General features: G+C 38.7%; 1 pseudogene; it reads right to left on the reverse strand.

Moving 5' to 3' along the window:
• Nucleotides 1-9,398: 9,398 nt before the first annotated feature.
• LOC115501864 lies at nucleotides 9,399-19,389 on the reverse strand (annotated as a pseudogene).
• Nucleotides 19,390-19,686: the final 297 nt, after the last annotated feature.

Raw genomic sequence — 19,686 nt, forward strand, 5'->3', positions numbered from 1 at the left:
GTTTCATTGATCCATCATGAGATATGTACATTTTACTTATAACAGACATCATTAAAACACAATGCTGAGTTGCTTTTTTACAACTGTGCACTCCTAGCATCAGCACTAAAGTGCCATTTCTTCACAACTTTTCTAGTGCTTGGAAATATTTTAATTTTCGAAAAACTATTTCACGTGGGTTTAATTTGCATTTCTGTGATTTGTAAGTTACTACAGAGACCAACTATCTTTTCACATTCATTAGCCATTTGGGTTGTTTCATGTGGCGATTTTTAAGACCAAATACACGGTCAATGTTTGTAAATTTTCTGTAGGCATATGTTACTTGCAGGTTTATGCATATCTATGACAATATTTCCTTATTTGTGTTATTCAAGATATCTATATCCTCATTTAGTTTTGTTTACTTGGTTCATTAATGTCTGAGCATTGTGATTGTAGGGTATTCAATTTCTGCCTGTCGTGTCACCGTTTTTCCCATGTATTTTTTGAAGCTAGGTTGTTAAGTGTATCCACATTTATGACTATTATATTATTTTGGAGTAACAGTCTCTATATCAACATGAAATGTATTTTATTATATCTACTTTCTTATTAAAAATGTGTCTGGCATTTAATTCTTTTTTTTCCCTGATGTAAATATTGTGATAAAGCAATATAGATATTGCCTTTTTTTTATTTGTTTTTAACTTGGAATATATTTTACTTTAAAATATTATCTATATTTATTGAGAGTACATTTATCTTGATGAGCACTGAGTAATATATAGAATTGTCGAATCACTACACCTGAAACTAACATAACACAGCTAACTATACTGGAATTAAAAGAATAAAGGAAAATTTTAAAAAAAGAACCTTCTGGGAGTTGAAACAGTTAGTGTATTAGTAATCACTGCTGCTCCTTATGCCCTTTCCTCACGACCTGAAGAAAAAAGAAAATCAAACAAATAATAACAAAATGCTTTGTAATTAAAATAGAATCTCAGATCTCTTCACTTATCCTTCATAGAAAACTGTGTGTAATAATAGCAGGAAAAATTTGTTGAGCACTTCCAAAAAACTTTAAAATTAAATATTATATATTTACATATTTAAAGACTTTCTTTTCTTTTTTTCAAGTTTTTATTTATTTATTTCGAGAGAGAGCGGGGGCAAGCGTGCGAGCACAAGTAGGGGAGGGGCAGAGAGAGAATCTGTGCTGTGAGCACAGAGCCTGATGCAGGGCTCGATCTTACAAACAGTGAGATCATGACTTGAGCTGAAATCAAATGTCAGACGCTCAACCAACTGAGCCACCCAGGCACCCCAAGCTTTTATTCTCTTAAGAGCAGTGTTAGGTACGTGGCAAAATTGACAGGAAGGTATAAAGATTTCTCATTTACCCTTGCCCCCACACGTGCATGGCCTCCTCCCTCATTCACATCCCCTTTCAGAGTGGCACATTGTTGCAACTGATGGGCCTACACATCATCACCGAGAGTCCATGGTTTATTTACATTATGGTTCACTCTTGGTGTTGTACCTTCTGTAGGTTTGGGCAAATGTATAATGACATGTATCCACCACAATAGCATCTTAAATATTTTAAATATACAGAACACACAGTTTATTCCCATGTATGCATGAGCCAGCTCTATCAATTCCAACATTCCTCTATTCTTGACTTACAATCTGGAAGATGAAATAATACTCTACATACTACTGAAACCTCCTACAGACCACTTGTCAATCACATTTTCCTTCCTCCTCTGCTCCCAGAAATAGAAACTCACTTGAATTTGTTGTTTATCAATCCTATGCATAATTCATACCATTATTTTACATGTACTTATTCACAACAAATATATCGTATGTTTTCCCGACTTCTATGTGTCATCATACTTTATGTGTCATTTGTAACCTCCGTGTCATTTCTACTTGTTTTCATTGCAAAAGTTGTTTCTGCATTTAACGGGTATTACATCTTCATTTATGTCTGTGAAAAGCTAAACATTGTTATTTTTAAAGTTCTTATCTGATTTTTCTGATAACTTATGCAGTAAATTCATAATCTGAATTTTATTTTGATGGCTGGCTTTGCCTCATGAGCATTCTAATTTTGTATGCTGACTTCTTTGATTGAATTTTTTTTACCTTTTCATCTCCCTCTCCTTTCTCCTACCTGTCTGCCTATCCCCTTTCTCTCCTTTTATCTCTCTCTTCCCTTTAGAGGATTCAGAAAATTGCCATTGCTTTTACCTGGATCTTTGCTTCAGACTGGATCCTATTGTGTCTCATAACAACGTTTCAACCCACCCCACCACTCCACAATGATGTATCAGTTATTATTACTTTTGGCTTTTGTAACAGAATCAGTGGAAAGAGCAAAGGCCAGCTATAATGGTTTCATCAAATAGAGATTAGTTTTTCTCACATAAGAGAAATCTGGACGCAGGCTGTCCGTGAAATCATAGGTGTCCAAGCTTTTCCCAACTTTCTGCTTCCCTATTGTTAGCATGTGATTTTCATCCTCAGAGACTCCAGAGAGTTCTTATACTTCCATGCATCCTGAGGGAGAAAGGGAAGTGAAAAGAGCAAAGGTCGATAGAGCATGCCAGCTCTATTTAAACTTTCACAAAAGTTGGGGAAATTCCACGAAGTATTTTCCGTACATCTTCTTGGCCTCCTTGTATCTATGTGACAACTTTACATCCAAGGGAGTCTGAGAAGACAAGCATTTTTTATGTTTATTTATTTATTTTGAGAGAGAGACAGAGAGAGCATGAGAGGGGGAGGAGGAGGGAGAGAGGGAGAGAGAGAGGCACAGAGCCTGACGTGGGGCTCCATCCCAGGAACTGTGACATCATGACCTGAGCCTAAATCAAGAGTTGGGTGCTTAAATGACTGAGCCACCCAGGTGCTCCAAAGGCAATTATTTTTAATTAGGAGCTAAGAAAAAACTGGGAACATCTTAGAAAGAAGGGGAGAGGGAACACTGGGAAGAGGCAGAGGGGAACTAGCAGTGATTTGACAAAGATGTTGGGGTTAGTGCAGATTCATCCACCAGGACAGGGGCAGCTTGGCTTGGTGTCTGCTCACTGGCTATATCCTAATCCTCTCACCTCTTCCAGGCCTACTTTCTATAAAGCATGTTGGTAACTCCTGTTGGCAGGATTTTTACATTTTTTTAAAAGGTTGTTCAAAAATAGAAGAAGAATATGCATGGGCACCTGGGTGGCTCAGTCGGTTGAGCATCTGACTTCGGCTCATTATCTCACGGTTTGTGGGTTCGAGCCCTGTGTCAGGCTCTGTGCTGACAGCTCAGAGCCTGGAGCCTGCTTCGGATCCTGCGTCTCCCTCTCTCTCTCTCTGCCCCTCCCCTGCTCACACTCTGTCTCTCTCTCAAAAATAAATAAACATTTAAAAGAAGAAGAAGAATATGTGATAGAGACCCTCAAAGCCTAAGATATTTACTACTTTGTTCTTTGTAAAAAAAAAAAAAAAAAAGTGTGCGACCCTGTTTTAAAGATCCAGACTCAGGCTCCAGTAGGCTTTCCCCTCATCTTCCTATTTAGCTGACTGTAGCTACCAGATATTGGCGAACATTTTTATTTTGCCATTACTCCATGGTAATTATGTTTCCTACTCTCACTTTCCGCTTTAGCTTGGAAGCCCAACATGCCTGCGACTTCATCCCACTCATTACATGACACACACACACACACACACACACACACACACACATCTGCCCATATATACGTTTATAGCAATATATGTGTAATGATAGTGAATGACTCACGTATCCCAGCTCTGAATCAATCAGTAGATGAGATGGCATTTTTCTGGCTGCAGGAACTGCTTCGATAGGTCCAGGGAACGTGAGATCAAGCTTTCGGTTAATTTAGGGTAAGTGTTCTCTCTAACTAGACATAAAAGAGCTCAAATGTTTCTTGTAGACATCCCATGATCAAGGTGAAATCAGTCTTAGAACAAAACTGACATGGTAGGTGGGGGGTGGAGAAAACAGTACACCAGTCACAAATTCTTTCTGCCTCTGGATTTCTGTTTCTGCGAGTCAGTTATGTTCTTACTGTTCTAGGTTTCGCTCCTCAGAGCTAATGCTCATGTTACTGCCCCCATGGACCAGCAGCATTACTAGGGTCTGGGAGCTTGTTGGAAGTAGAGACTCTAAGGACCCATCCTAGACCAACAAAATGACGATCTATATTTTATCGAGAATCTCCAAGTCATTAGCAGACATCAAAATTTCAGAAGTATTTCTATGGGAATGGCTCTCTGCATGTGGTGTGTGGATCCCTGGGGATTTCCAGGGTCTTTCTGTAACATCTGTGAGGTCGAACATGGTTTCATAGTTATAATAAGACATGATTTGCCCTACCTACAGTACCTACTATTATATAGTCTTCATAGTCCTAGTGAGAAATAATGCAGAAGGGACTTTTTCTCCCTCTTTACTCTATAGTGGGCTTCTGGTTTTTAGCATATTTTTCTCTTTCTTCTTATGCCAATGATGTGATGAGACTTAGAAGAGCCCACTCTTAGTCCGTGGAGTTTAGGTGTGGATGACCGCCTGCCCTTACTGCTCTCTTAGCAGGTATGGAGAGATAACCTAAGTTTGGACAATTAAGTCATCTAATTCTCTTGGCCACAGTGATGGATTCAGAAATCGGCATATGACCCTATGACCCACATTGGTGCACTCAGAAGAAACGCCAACATTGGTTTTTTTGTTGTTGTTGTTGGTTTTTTTTTGTTTTTGTTTTTTGGCAATATTGGGAACAAAACTCTCTCCTTATCTTATTTTCTTTATAAAAGGATGGTATAGGCTAACATTGCCAGGAGCTCCCTTTGGAGATGGCTTCTCTGTTATAGCCAAGTATTGAATTTAGGTCTAAAATAATTTTGCTTAGAATCTTGAAGCATCTGCTGTGTTACTGAAGGCTGAATCTATTTTGTGAAACAAAGGCAAGGTATAACATTAACTAGAATCTTGGCAGTTTACCAGTTCACATTAATTTCCTTCCAGATACTGGTATTGATTTTTATTCATCTTTGGAATTGATGATATTGAAACCGTTATTTCCCCCTTTATTTTCATGAGTTTTTGAGTGAAGTTTGGGTAGGTTTTATGAATATCAAAAACCAGATAAAAGTTTAAAACTTTTTTTAAATGTTTAGTTATTTTTTAAGGAGAGAGAGAGAGAGAGAGAGAGAGAGAGAGACAGAGTGTGAGCAGGGGAGGGGCAGAGAGAGAGGGAGACACAGAATCCAAAGCAGGTTCCAGGCTGTCAACACAGAGCCTTATGTGGGGCTCAAACTCATGAACCATGAGATTATGACCTGAACCAAAGTCAGATGCTTAACTGACCAAGCCACTCAGACACCCCTCAAAAACCAGATACATTTTTTTGAATGTTTATTTTTTGAGAGACAGAGACAGAGAGACAGAGAGAGAGAGAGAGAGGGAGTGTGAGTGGGGGAGGAGCAGAGAGAGAGGAAGACACAGAATCTGAAGCAGGCTCCAGGCTCCAAGCTTTCAGCCCAGAGTCCAATGCGGGGCTTGAACTCATGAACCGCGAGATCATGACCTGAGCCAAAGTCAGACACTTAACCAACTGAGCCACCAAATTGCCCCTATTTATCTTTTTAATTCTCAATATCTAGCACACTGTTTGTTTCACACTCATTGCTGAAATGAAAAAGGAATATAGGAATTCAAATCCTTCTTTCACTACACTGAGTGAATATGTTAATTCTGCAAGGAGTTGAAAACATTTTTTCAAGGTTGACATCCTATTATCTTACAAGGATCCTCAATTATACTTTCATTTCTAAAGCTTCAAAGAATATTATGAAAAACCTTACAGAAAAATGTTCCTTTAATTTAATGTTTATTGAGTTCCTAATATATGCCGGGCCTTACCTTGGTTGAACAAGACACAATCCATCATCTCCACACTCAGAAAGATCCTATTTAGTGGTAAGATGGACATAAACATACTTTTAACTTGTGTTATAAGGGCAGCAGATGCAAAACCCAGAGTGATACGCTTTATCTGTGAAGATCAGAGAGGTGCCATTGAAGTGCCTGACAAGCAGAGATGGGGAGATACTTTTTTAAAGATTTTTTATTTATTTTTGAGAGAGAGAGAGTGTGTGAGAGGGAGAGGGGCAGAGAGAGACAGAGAGAGAATCCCAAGCAGGCTCTAAGCTGTCAGCACAGAGCCCCATGTGGTGCTTGATCTCACGAAACATGAGATCATGACCTGAGCTGAAATCAAGAGTCAGACGCTTAACTGACTGAGCCACCCAGGTGCCTGAGATGCGGGATGTTAATAGGCAAAAGAAAGGCATTTTCAGATGCATTAGTATTTGATGCATCAATATTTGGGGGGGACTGTAAACAGTTTAGAATTGTTTGAAAGAGGGATGGTAAGAGATGAGACTAAAGAGAAAGGCTGAATTCAGATCAAGAAGGCTGTGTTTGGGGTGTCTGGGTGGCTCAGTCGGTTGAGCGTCCGACTTTGGTTCAGGTCACGATCTTGCGGTTTGTGAGTTCGAGCCGCGCTTCGGGCCCTGTGCTGACAGCTCAGAGCCTAGAGCCTGCTTCGGGTTCTGTGTCTCCTCCTCTCTCTGCCCCTCCCCTGCTCATGCTCTGTCTCTCTCTCTGTCAAAAATAAATAAACATTTAAAAAATTTTTAAAAAGAAAGACTGTTTGCCATATCATTCAGCTGATCACTGCTACTCACTTTTAAAGAAAATCCACTTGAAAAACATACAAATCCCTCCTGAAATAATTAGAGATTATAGTGTCCTGTGCATTCCGCTTTCTGTGGGAATCATTTATACAGACAACGGGGGGCCTTTAAAATGTCTTGCAGAAAACAGGGAAACACCCTGGAGACAACGGACAGGTGGATCAGCTGATAGACTTGAAAGGTGGATTTAAGGCAGTGGCTGTGTGAGAGGAAGGGCACTTTAAAAATGATTATTTCTTGGGGTTTCATGGACATAACCAGTGGAATTTAGAACTGATACTATATGTTATTTAACTTTACAAATATGGAGGCTATTTTATAGCCCCTTTAGAGAATGCATTTATAAATATATGAAATAGAGAGGAAGGGGTTACAGCCTCATAAACTGAAATCATGAATTTGTAGCTTTCTTTGAGACTCTTGACAAAAGATGCCCACTCACTCCTTCACTTTAGATTCAATGTCATACTCATGCATAGTTTTAAACTCTTGGAAATAGCCTGAGATCTGTTGGTTGCAATTTTATACAGATAACATTAAATTAGTTTTGGTGACCCTGACTGTGACCTTTTCCTAAATATCTTCTGCCTTTGATGTCTTTACCTTCACTGTAATTTGCATTTTTGGTTTTATAACTTGGTTAGAGTAATACTTTTCAAAATCTTTTACATCATGACACATCTAAAAATAATATATGAATACAGTACATGAAAGGCAACAGATAAGGCTGCTTGCCTTAGGAGACCACAAGCACCAGCCAACCGTACTTTGTTAGATCACTTGACACTGAAGAGAATTGCTCTCTGCTCAGACCCCATAGCCCGTTTGCGCTGGTTGGAAGGCTCTGGGTTATGGAACGGAACATAAAATCTCGTGACTATGGGATGCATACCTGCATTGTTTAACAAGTATTGTGATGGCATTGGACATATCGTATAGCAAAAATACCAACTGGCTCAAGGGACAGTTGCTAGTGGCCACATAGGGATCTTGCAACCTGGTGTGCATAACTCAGGACGACCTGCAATCATTACAGAAAACATGACTGAAAGCACATATTTGATTGATGAAGGTTCAGGAGCATTTGATAGGATATTATAAGTATCCAATTCTTTTAGTTCATAAACAAGGACACTTGAGACTAAAGGAATTATGTGTCTTGACTTGAATAGAGGTTAAATGACTGGAATGTAAGCTTTATGAAGTCAGGGCAGTTGTGTTAACCGCGACATCCTATTGCTTAGCAGAGTTCATAGCACATGCAAGAAGTTTTCTGAAATGTTGAGTGCATGAGTGAATGAATTGGCCAGGGTCACACAGGTAATGAGAGCTAAGATGAGAATTACAATCTTCCATATCCCAGCTCAATGATTTGATCCACTGTGTATTAGACTATGTCACCCTTGTTATCAATGCTCTACGAATAAATCATTATGTGGCACAAGGCACAAAAGGTCATGAACACATTCTAGAAATGAATATTTTAAGGACTCACCTTTTCTTCTGTTTTGTAACAGTTCCTACCCATCATATTCACGGATCAAATATGAAATATTTGGATTGCCAAAAAGCTTATACTTAACATATTTCTATAAACATAGTTAGAAGCAACAAAGTTGCTGTTATATGGACTTCCACAACATTTTTCCCCCTTTGGTGGTTATAATATTTCGTCATTTTTTTTTTAACATTTATTTATTTTTGAGACAGAGAGAGACAGAGCATGAACGGGGGAGGGGCAGAGAGAGAGGGAGACAGAACCTGAAACAGGCTCCAGGCTCTGAGCAGTCAGCACAGAGCCCGACACGGGGCTCGAACTCACATACCGCGAGATGGTGACCTGAGCTGAAGTCGGACGCTTAACGGACTGAGCCACCCAGGCGCCCCAATATTTCGTCATTTTCTTAAGCAACAGAACATATTGAGATCTGTCTTTATTTCCCATTATTCAAATGATGAAAGGTAAAATTTTAAATAAGTAATTACTGATGTGTCCTCTTTGCACTAAAATCAAAATGAGCACTGTCGCTGAAAGCTTATGTCACTCATGAATTCATTAAACATTCATTAACCTCACCTCAGGTATAGGTGTCCTTGTTTACATATTTCAGATTTGCATACACATGCCCTGAACAAGATTTCAAAAATGTTTATGACCCAATGACTGCCTTAATTATGAATCCCCAGGTAGATATTTGTGAAATCCCCACCCAATGTGGCTTTTTCCCCCTCTACCAGGTCCTTTATGCAGTTCAATATACAAGATAACACAAGGATAAAACAAGCTTTCTCTTTTTTTTTTAGTTTATTTATTTATTTTGAGAGAGAGACAGAGAGCACAAGGGGGAGATGGGCAGAGAGAGAGGGATAGAGAATCTCAAGCAGGCTCCAGGCTGTCAGCATGGAGCCCGATGCAAGGCTCGATCTCACGAATGTGAGATCATGACCTGAGCAGAAAACAAGAACCAGATACTTAAATGACTGAGCCACCCAGGTGCCCCCAAAACAAGTGAAGTTTCTTGTGGGTGCCTCCATCTTCCTTGTGGCTGCCAAAGCCAGAAGAGACCTGGAGTAGAATGCTTAGTCATGGGGAAAGCTGCTGTGCTTGGCCTGGCAGATGGGGAAAGGAGAAAGGTTCAATTCTTCACAACCTGAATGGCATCCTCATTCTCCAATGTATGGTATTATCCCACTTTTTGAGAATTGTGTTTCACAGAGAGACCCCCCCCCCCCCAGACCAAAAGATATTTAAATTCTTTGATAAGGCTTTTGTGATTATTCATGTAGAAATCTTCCATGTGATCCTGGGGGAAGGCAGCACCACTGGAGATATGTAATCGAGCAACTGGGCTATGGGTTTCGTGTAAATCCTCACTAGTTTTTGTTAGTACCAGATATTTTCCAACAGGTTGCCAAAATTGCATCAGCGATGGGCAGAGATGGATGCACAGTGAGGCCCCTTATAGATGATACCCGATTCTTCAGTGGAGACCCGATCAATCTTATTTGACGCATAGATACAGCCGATATAAACTCTGTTTCCTTCTACCGCACCAACGAGGTCCTCTACTGTGGCATCGCTATGCGGAGCCACACCGGCCTTATTAATTTTGTATTCAACCAGAATGCTCTTCACAATTTCAGCATCCAGCTCACTCCGAGAGCAAGTGGCTGTGAGATGAATGCCTCCCTTATCCTTCTTTTTAAAGCCAACGTAAGCAGGGTTGTTGTTCAAGTGAATACTAAAGCCTTCCAACTTGTTTTCAATTATCTTCTTATGTTCCAACGGTTTCAGAACACCAGGAACCAATCAGGATCAAGTTATATGCTCAGGCCACTGCAATGACTTCCTCTACTTTTCCCCATTCTTGGTACCCTCACTGATAACTGGGAGATTCAGGAGCTGGATCTTGGCACCTTTGTATCTGATGACACCAGGAACTATAGGTGGTGAGAGTAGTGAATTCAGGCTGTCATTTGTAATATAAGTAGTGTTGACTTCTCCTGGGATAGAAAATCTACAAACCCAATTTGAGCATCACTTGATCTTGGCCACATCAACATCTTCTCCCAGCCCGCTATCGCGAGCTTTTGGAGTAATGTGTTCTCTAAAGCTTAGAAAGACTTCATCAGGCATAGGCGGTGTATTGTGGCCTTGTTTTTCTCGAATCTAAGCCATCTTGGCTTCAAGAGCCGTGATCTTGATTCAGGTGCTGCTCCTGGTGGCAAATCCCAGGGGATGCGGTAGTCTCTATACTGCTTCCCATCAAACACCTGGTGCAGAGCAGCCACACCCATCAGGTGTTAATGCAGTACCTGCGCATAGGCGAGTACTTCCTACTTCTAGAGAGAGTTCTACCTGTGAGGCTTACGGAGCCACACAGCATGAAGCATTCTCCTCTCCCCCCAGCCAACTCCCCATTTTTTAAAGTTTTTGTTGTTGTGTGGGTGTCATTTCTTTATTGGGGAAGGGGATGAGTCATTCACTACGTACCTCTGTGCTGGCCCCTAGGTGCACACAGGTGGCCAAACTCTGCATACTGAATAAAACAAAGCAGAAAGACAAGTTTATTGCAACAGTTTTGACCTGCAAACTGGGAAACTGAAGCCTACCCAGAGGTATGAGTTCCGAGTTGCTCACAGACTAAAGGGTTTTAATAAGGCAAAATGCAGAATATATTTGGCTTTTTCAGAATGATTGCCTGATGGTTTTCTTCCTTATTTGGATCAGGATAGTGGAGTCAATGCAACAAGGAAGTCCAAAGATGATGTTAACAGACGTGGTGTTGGGGGATTGGCTGGCATCCTTTGCTGATTTCTAAGAAGAGCTGTAAATTTCTGTAACTTAGGTAAGTCTGTTTTGTTTTTCTTTAATGAGACTATACAGCCCAGTTCCATTTTGTCTTTAATATACGTGACTCCATTTTTGTTTTGGTTCTATAGTATACATATGTGTACATACACATCTGCAGTACGCCAGAGCTCTGATGGGTTGGGGACGTCAAGCTCTTTTACAAGAGCGTATTATTAGAAAGAGCTGATTCTAATAGATGGGAAGCTGCAGCTCCACCCTGGTGGGAAGCCATCTCTGTCTTCATGCCCAGGTGGAGCTAATAACACTGGGGGGTTTGTGGAGGTGGGGGTAGCTGAACAGTGAAAGGACCGTGGGTGGACAGAACAGCCTCCAACCCTCCCACTCTGCCGGGACTGGTGGCCAGGACTCACCCTACCTCAAGGTAGGTCACTGGACTCTGCAGGGACAGGGCTTGGAAGACCTTGAATGCTCCATGGGACCACTCCTTGGGCCCTTCTCCATACCATACTTGTCAGAGTTCATGACTCTTCATCTCTCATGATAATTTATATTGATCAAATGTTTGCAGGTGAGGAATGATAAATTGAATTGTTGATTATAATAATTAATAGAAACTTGGCAGAGTGCTGTGAATTATACTGTTGTCCCTTTCACCCCTTCTCCACCTAGGCTCTAGTGTATGAGAAAGTGGACGCCAAAGTGGTGATTTAGCAATTGCCACATTTGTTGTGATTTTTGAGACATTATAGAAAAAAGGAGAGGTTACAGAACTTAGAGTAGGAAAAAAACTAACAATTTGGGTTTTTTTTAAAGGTTTTATCTGAAAATTGTGGGTCATTCAATTTGTAGTTGATACTAGAGAAGAGTCTGAATTTTGTTATGAAAGGGATGATATATTCACAGAGAGAAAAGGGTGTATTGATTAGTAGGAGTTACTATGTGGTGATTTAGAATAAACTTTGTTGAAAAAACCTTAATTTCAGGATTTGGCAGGGTTTGGCTGGTATACCAGAAACAACATGTTCTTAGCTAATCACTTACAGTTTTTTAGGGCATGCTTGGAGGCAAAATAGAGACCTGCAGACAAATGATTCTGGAGATGAGTAAGCTTTTAGCTTGTTATAACAATGTAACAGAAGATTCCTACATGGAAGTTTTAAAAATAATTGGCACATTTCTGTTTGAAATTTATTAATGACTTAGAACACAGAGAAATACGTAAAACTAATCAACATTCATCTAGCAGTTCACAATTAATAGCTCATGTAATCTGGGATAGAATCAGAGTTCAGAAGTATCTCTATGACTTGGAAATAATAGGCTCAATTCAATAAGAAAGTATTTATGTGAAATGTCCAAAATAGATGAATTCATAGAGACAGAAAGTAGATTGATGGTTGCTAGGGCCTGGGGGAAGTGGGGAAAGGGAGTGATTACTAATGAATTGTTTCTTTTTGGAGTGATGAAATGTTTTGGAATTAATTAAGGGTAATGGTTGCATATTTTGTGAATATACTAAGGCCTACTAAGTGTACACTTTGAAAGGGTGAATTTTATAACTAGTTATATCTCAAAGTTTGAAAAGACATGTATGGCTAATAAACTGGGAATAGAACAAAAACTTACGAAAAACAGAAAGAAACTAAATATAGTAAGGAGGTTTTATCTTGCACATGTAGCCAGGTAAAGCTAGTTGCATTCCCATTGACTTATGCATTAAAAATGAACAATAATAAGAGTATATTATCTCCATTATTGTTTAGCATTGTTTTAGATATTCTAACCAGGACGTATGTTTTAAACACTCTAACATGATATATATCATATTTAAATACCAGAAAACAGAAGGCAATGTTATACTCAGTGCAGATGATTTGATTGTCTACATAGAACACAGAAAAGAATTAAAACATTCATTTTCATTTTATTTTATTTAAGTTTAGCTGACAATGTTCCATTAGTTTCAGGTGTATAACACAGTGATTTGAGAACCCTATACGTTGTGTTGTGCTCACCACAAGGATAGCTACCATACGACACTATCACAATACCATTGACTGTATCCCTTAGTTTAGCTTTCATCCCCATGACTTCTTCATTCAAAATGAAAACATTTAAATTTGAAATTGAAAGAATTCAAAAAGGTAGATGGATAAAAAAAGAATTGTTTAAAAAAATCAACGGCTTTCCTATATGTTATAAACAAACTAACATAACAGAAAATTAAATGGAAAAGAGAGCTCATTCACAATAACAGTCTAAATAATAAAATACTCAGGATTTAAATTAATAAGAGATGTGCAAAGAAGAATTCTTTCATGGGTCTCAGAGATGGGCAATTGTAGGAAATTGATGAAAACGATGTCATGGTAGAGAACTTTACTAGGTAGAGAAAATCTTTTTTTGGGTAGAGAGTCCAAAACTTCCATCAGATTTTCAAATGGCTTTAAGAAACAAGAAGGTTTATATATCATTATCCACAAAGCAATCAGTGTCTGTAATAGTGTAATAAGAATACATTGAGGAATAAGTAGAAGAATAACTTGCTAGACAAATGAGTTGGAATTTGACGGATAAATGTAACCATATAGAAAATTTAAAAATTATGAAGTAGTATAAGTATTTGGTTTGTGATAAAGGTGACCTCTAAAATAATAGAAAAAATGAATTATTAAACACATGCTTTTAAAGAAAAAGGATAATTATTTAGAAAAAAATAAATGTATTTTCTATTTCTTTCCAAATACCAAAATTTCAGATTTATTAAAGAGTTTACATAAAAGTTAAATCTTAAAAAAAAGTATTAGAAGAAAACTTAGGTTAATTTTTATGTAATGTATGTCTTGAAGAAGGCCTCAAACCATTATTAAGAAATGAATGTTCGGGGCGCCTGGGTGGCGCAGTCGGCTAAGCGTCCGACTTCAGCCAGGTCACGATCTCGCTGTCCGTGAGTTCGAGCCCCGCGTCGGGCTCTGGGCTGATGGCTCAGAGCCTGGAGCCTGTTTCCGATTCTGTGTCTCCCTCTCTCTCTGCCCCTCCCCCGTTCATGCTCTGTCTCTCTCTGTCCCAAAAAAAAAAAAAAAAAAAAAAAAAAAAAAAAGAAAAAGAAATGAATGTTCTTCTGAGTACCGGAAAATATAGGAACTTTATGTAGAGTATAAAAGGCAAATAACAAATTGGAAAAAGCATGGCAATATATATGACAAGGTTTAATGTACTTAATACGCAAAACTCTAAAAACTTCTAAGAGAGATCAAAAGAAAAGTGATCAAAGGCCAAGAAAAAAGCAATGTCTAAGAAGAAATACAAATAATCAGTAGACATATAAAATGTTCAAATGTACAATTGGTCAAAGAAGTTCAAGTTTAAATAGCAGTAATATAGCACTGGCTAATATTAAGAAGTCTGATAATAACCCAGTCTTTAAGGCTGGAGTTAGGAAATAGGCTTTTCTATTCACAGACTGGTGATCAGGGTCAAAAATTGCCATCACGTTTCTAAATGGCAGTTTGCCAATATCTACCAAAAGCCTTAAAAATGGGGCTAAACTTGGGGCACCTGGGTGGCTCAGTTGGTTGAGCGTCGGACTCTTAATTTCCGCACAGGTTGTGATCTCATTGTTTGTGAGACTGAACCCCACGTGTTATCAGCACAGAGCCTGCTTGGGATTCTCTCTCTCTCTCTGCCCCTACCCTGCTTGTGCACGTGCTCTCTCTGTCTCTTAAAATAAACAAATAAACTTTAAAAAATAAAAATTAAAAAAAAATTGTGGGTAAACTTTGACCCAGTAATCACTGTTCTCAAAATGTATCCTAGGGAGGGGCGCCTAGGTGGCGCAGTCGGTTAAGCATCTGACTTCAGCCAGGTCACGATCTCGCGGTCCGTGAGTTCGAGCCCCGCGTCAGGCTCTGGGCTGATGGCTCAGAGCCTGGAGCCTGTTTCCGATTCTGTGTCTCCCTCTCTCTCTGCCCCTGCCCCGTTCATGCTCTGTCTCTCTCTGTCCCAAAAATAAATAAACGTTGAAAAAAAAAATTTAAAAAAATGTATCCTAGGGAAATGATTATGTAAATACTCACAAATGTATATTTGAGAAATGTCTCTGCAGCATTTTTTTATAACGGTGGCAATTTTAAACAGTATTAAGTAGGTTACATGAATTATGGCTGTGGCAACAGTAGTTTCCCAAAATATTTTCAAAAAATATTCCCAGTCCAGGGTGCCTGGGTGGCTCGCTCAGTTAAGTGACCAACTCTGTATCTCACCTCAGGTCTTGATCTCAGGGTCATGAATTCAAGCCCTGTGTTGATCTTCATGCTGCGTGTGAAGTCTATTTAAACAACAACAACAAAATTCCAGTCCCGTTCGCTCTTCCTTAACCTTGTCTCTCCCCCATTTACAGTTTGAATCTGTTTTGCCTTGCCCTGAACCTAGGTAGGACTTTGTGGCTCTCTCGCTGAATAGAATATGATGAAAGTGATGTTTAAAGGCAGTATCTGGCTCTCTTTTGGAATTTTCTTCCTCAAAACCCAGTCCATTGTGTTTCCATATTGTGAGGAAGCCCCGCCTCCAGGGCAAGGTCACCTGTGGGCATTCTAGTGGCATCTAGTGTTCATGTAAGCGAATGAGATTTCAGATGAAACCAGCCTCCAGCCTTTGAGCCACTACAGCTGATTCAGAGTAGAGAGAGAGAGAAGTCTGCTGAACTCTTTCAAACTGCAGATATGTGAGCAAAAGAACAATTGTTTACAGTCACTTCATTTTGAACTGGTTTGTTACGTGGCTATCTTACCTTGGACAGTATTGTTACATCTAAAACCTGCATATTGTGAAGCCATTTCACATGAAAGAATACGGGAATAAATATCTTAAAAATTTAAAGATATTTACAAAGTTGCAACTTGGAAAAAGTTCATAAGATCATAAGAATATATATACATATATATATATATAATTACATTTTGTATGCATGTGCAAAAAATGCACATAAATATTCAACCAGCATATGTATGCATAGAAGAGGTTGGTAAGATATTTACCAAAATGGAAATGCTGGTTTTCTTCAAATGTTTGGAATGAAGGGATGATTTATACTTAATTTTTATTCTTACTCATCTTGCTTACTTGCTATATTTTCTAATTTTTCTTAAAGTGGATATCGATCATTTGTTAAATAAAGATGGAACAAGTTTGGACTTAAATTAGTTAACTGATGAAGTACAAAATATAGAGGAACCTGGCTCAATAGCTGTTCATTAAAAAAAAAAAAAGACAGGAGTTTTAGTTGATTACAAGTTCAAAATCAGTCAACAGTGTGCTGTAACTGCCAAAATGTTTGTTAATGGAAAATCAGGTAGCAATTACCAAGTTTGAGAGTCCAAAGGATCAGAGACAATAGTCCTATTATATGACTTTGAGGTACCCCAGTTTAAGGACAGAAACTGCGTTTCTTCCAGAAGAGACTGACCTGGATGATGGTAAGTTCTGGAACAAGGTTATAAGAGGGACAGTAGAAACAATAGGGAATCCTGTTATGCTAGGAAAGAAACAAACAGGGGTGCCTGGGTGGCTCAGTGGGTTGAGTGTCCAACTCTTGGTTTTGGCTCAGGCTTGGTTCATGAGTTCAAGCCTCACATCAGGCTCTGTGCTGATGGCTTGGAGCCTGCTTGGGATTCCGTTGCCTCTCTCTGACCCACCCCCACTTCTCTCTCTCAAAAATAAATAAACATTAAAAAATATATAGGAAAAGAAACAAACACAATTGGTACAGGTCTGGAAAAGTGGGGCTGACTTCATCTGGATAATTTTAGAGAGCAAGAATTAAAGACAGTGAGACAGATTTGGCTCAGTTGAAGAACACACTTTCAGTTAAATTGAGATATTCCAAAACTGACCAAAGAATGTAGTGAATCCTTGTCTCTGGTGTTGAGGTCCCTGGATGTCAGGACGTTTAGCTAACTCTCTATTTCATGGTTTGGGTAGGGGAGGGTCTAGCTGGATGTCATCTAAAGTCCCGTCCCTGCCAAAATCTATAAAAGTCTCAGTCATAGCATCAGAGCCCCAACAATACACTCTCGGGGCAATATTCTGTAAAGTCACTCCTTAGCTTACCTTTTCCTAACAGGCTAGTTTTCTGGATTCCCACTGTCTGCTAATTAGCACAGCTGAGCCAAGTTTGGCAGTGATTTTTCTCAGAATTAAGGACTCCTACTTCTGAAGATGATGTGTGTTTTAATTAAGTCTCCTCATTAAAACTTTCTAGCTTTGATTGTCAGTGTCTGTCTCCCTGCAGCACATAATAGATATTTGCCCATTTCTTATGTAATCTGATTAATGTAGACAGCTCATCTTAGTCACTCAGCCCCACAAAGTGAATTTTAAGCCTTTTTTTTTTTCCAGATAGGCTGAGTATAGATCTGTTTCTTATATACTTCCTTTAAGTGGGGTTCCTGACACACCTTAAAACTCTAGTTAGCTACAAATACAAGATTTTATCAAGTTCGTTGAAGGAAAAAAGATGTATTTTCTTCTTTCTCTACCAGCAGTTATGAGAAACCTATTAAATGGAACATTTGAAAGAAAAATACATTTTTTTTATTAAGAAAGAAGAAAATACAGAAACTCTATGGGTTTTGTTAAGACCCATGCAATTTTCCTGTCATGAGAATTCCTGCCCTCTCACTCATGTTTAGCTAGCACTGGTGGATTTCAGGAGGTCTGTATTTATAATAAAGTGTCAACCTACCTTACTTTGCTAAAGCATAGACACAGGTCTCTACATACTTGATATTTGGACCAAATGGTCTTGCTTCCATTACCTCCTTCCGTAGCTCTCCTTTGATCTCGAAAACAGGAGGTCATGAGTGGATTGTGATATTAAGAGCATGTTCCCAGAAAATACATGGTTCTAGTCTCTTGACTTTCATCTAGATACATTAAAATAACTGGACCCAGCATATGGAACTGAAAGGGGATTTTATCGTATCTACAAAATAATTAAATTTTATTTGTTAAACTATATCTAAAATAAATTTAGGCAGCTCAGAATAATATAATTCAAACAATCTTACATAATAGCAGAGAAACTCTGTGTATAAAATTCAGGAGAAAATAAAGATACAGTATATAAAATAAAGATACATTCTAGATCTTTAAATATTATATACATTAGAGATATTTAAATATTCCATTTACTAGAAATGGTGTCTCTGTAGAATATATCTAATTAAACAAAGAATTTCTGTGGAAATATAAAAAGACAAATTCCTACTTAGAAGATAAATAATAAGAAAAAAGAAGAGATATATAAATGTATGGTATATCTGTCTTCACTAATCATTTGGAAAGCCTTTTCAGCAAAAAGTCACAGTGTAGACTATGTTCAGGTGATCTGTACTGTTTACTATCAGTCAAGATATAAATCACTTTCAGTTAAAATTGTTCCCAGAAATAATCCATGCATGGCTAACTTTTGCTTTACTAGTTGTAAAAATTCCTGAACTACTTGCCAAATTGGTGAAATGTCCTTTTCCTTGCAGGAAATTCCATATACTGATATATGGCATATATAATATATATACACGTGGTATATATAATGGTATATGGGCGAGGAGGACTTATCTTATGGGTCTCTTGAAAGGGACCCATTCAATAGGACTTATCGTTCAATTCCCACCAGTGAATTCTGTTCATTTGGTGGGCAGTCCTTGAATGCTATTACTTTTCATTGATCAAGCACCAAAGAAATTTTCATCTCACCATAAGACATATAGAAACAAAAACAAAAAATCCTCCCCCAAAATAAAGGAAAAAACCCCTACATTTTAGCTTAATAATGTTCTCTAAGCGTGAAGGATTAGAAGATGAACATAGTAATAGAACCCGAAGTTCTCTTCATTTACCTGAAGTATGCCTTGATTGCTGAGTTTGGGAGAATCTCAAGTTTGGAAGTCAAATTTGTAATCATCACTAAGCATATGATGAGAAATCATGACTCTGTTTTCAGATCTTGTCACCTGCCTCTGACTTCTCTTCACCCTTACTCTTCTTCTAGCACAGGTTGTATGAATGGTTGAATGTGTGGGTTTTGGGTTATGATGACCTGGGTCCCATTCTAGCTCTATCACTTACCAGCACGTGAGTTGGACAAGTTGCTGAACATTCTTATGTTCTGGATTCTTGATCTTTAAAGTAGGGATAGTAATCCTGCCTCCTGATCTTGTGAAGATTAATAGACGAATGCTAGTAACAAGCTTAGTGAAAGGTCTTGTGGAGGCTATGGTTTGGGACTCAATGATGATAGCCACCACTGCCATTATTACTTTAACAGTGTTTGGTGTAAACAAAGGAAAGAAATAGCAAACCTCGCTCTTTGTACTGATTCTGTTTTCCACTAGTTTATGTGTTATTGAGCAGAAAATTTCTTTTCTGTGTGTTCTGTGGTTGCCGTTGTTCATTTGTATGCATTTCAGCATTTTTTGGGGGGGAGAAAAATGTACCAGTCTTGAAGATTCAATACATGGAAGTGTCATCTTCCAGCCGTAGCCTGAAGAAACTATTCGAATTCACAGGAGCCAGGTGTCTGAAGTCTGGGAAGTATACCTCTACCATAA

This window comes from Lynx canadensis, chromosome A2 (genome assembly GCF_007474595.2).
Source record: "Lynx canadensis isolate LIC74 chromosome A2, mLynCan4.pri.v2, whole genome shotgun sequence".
Lineage (NCBI taxonomy): Eukaryota > Metazoa > Chordata > Mammalia > Carnivora > Felidae > Lynx > Lynx canadensis.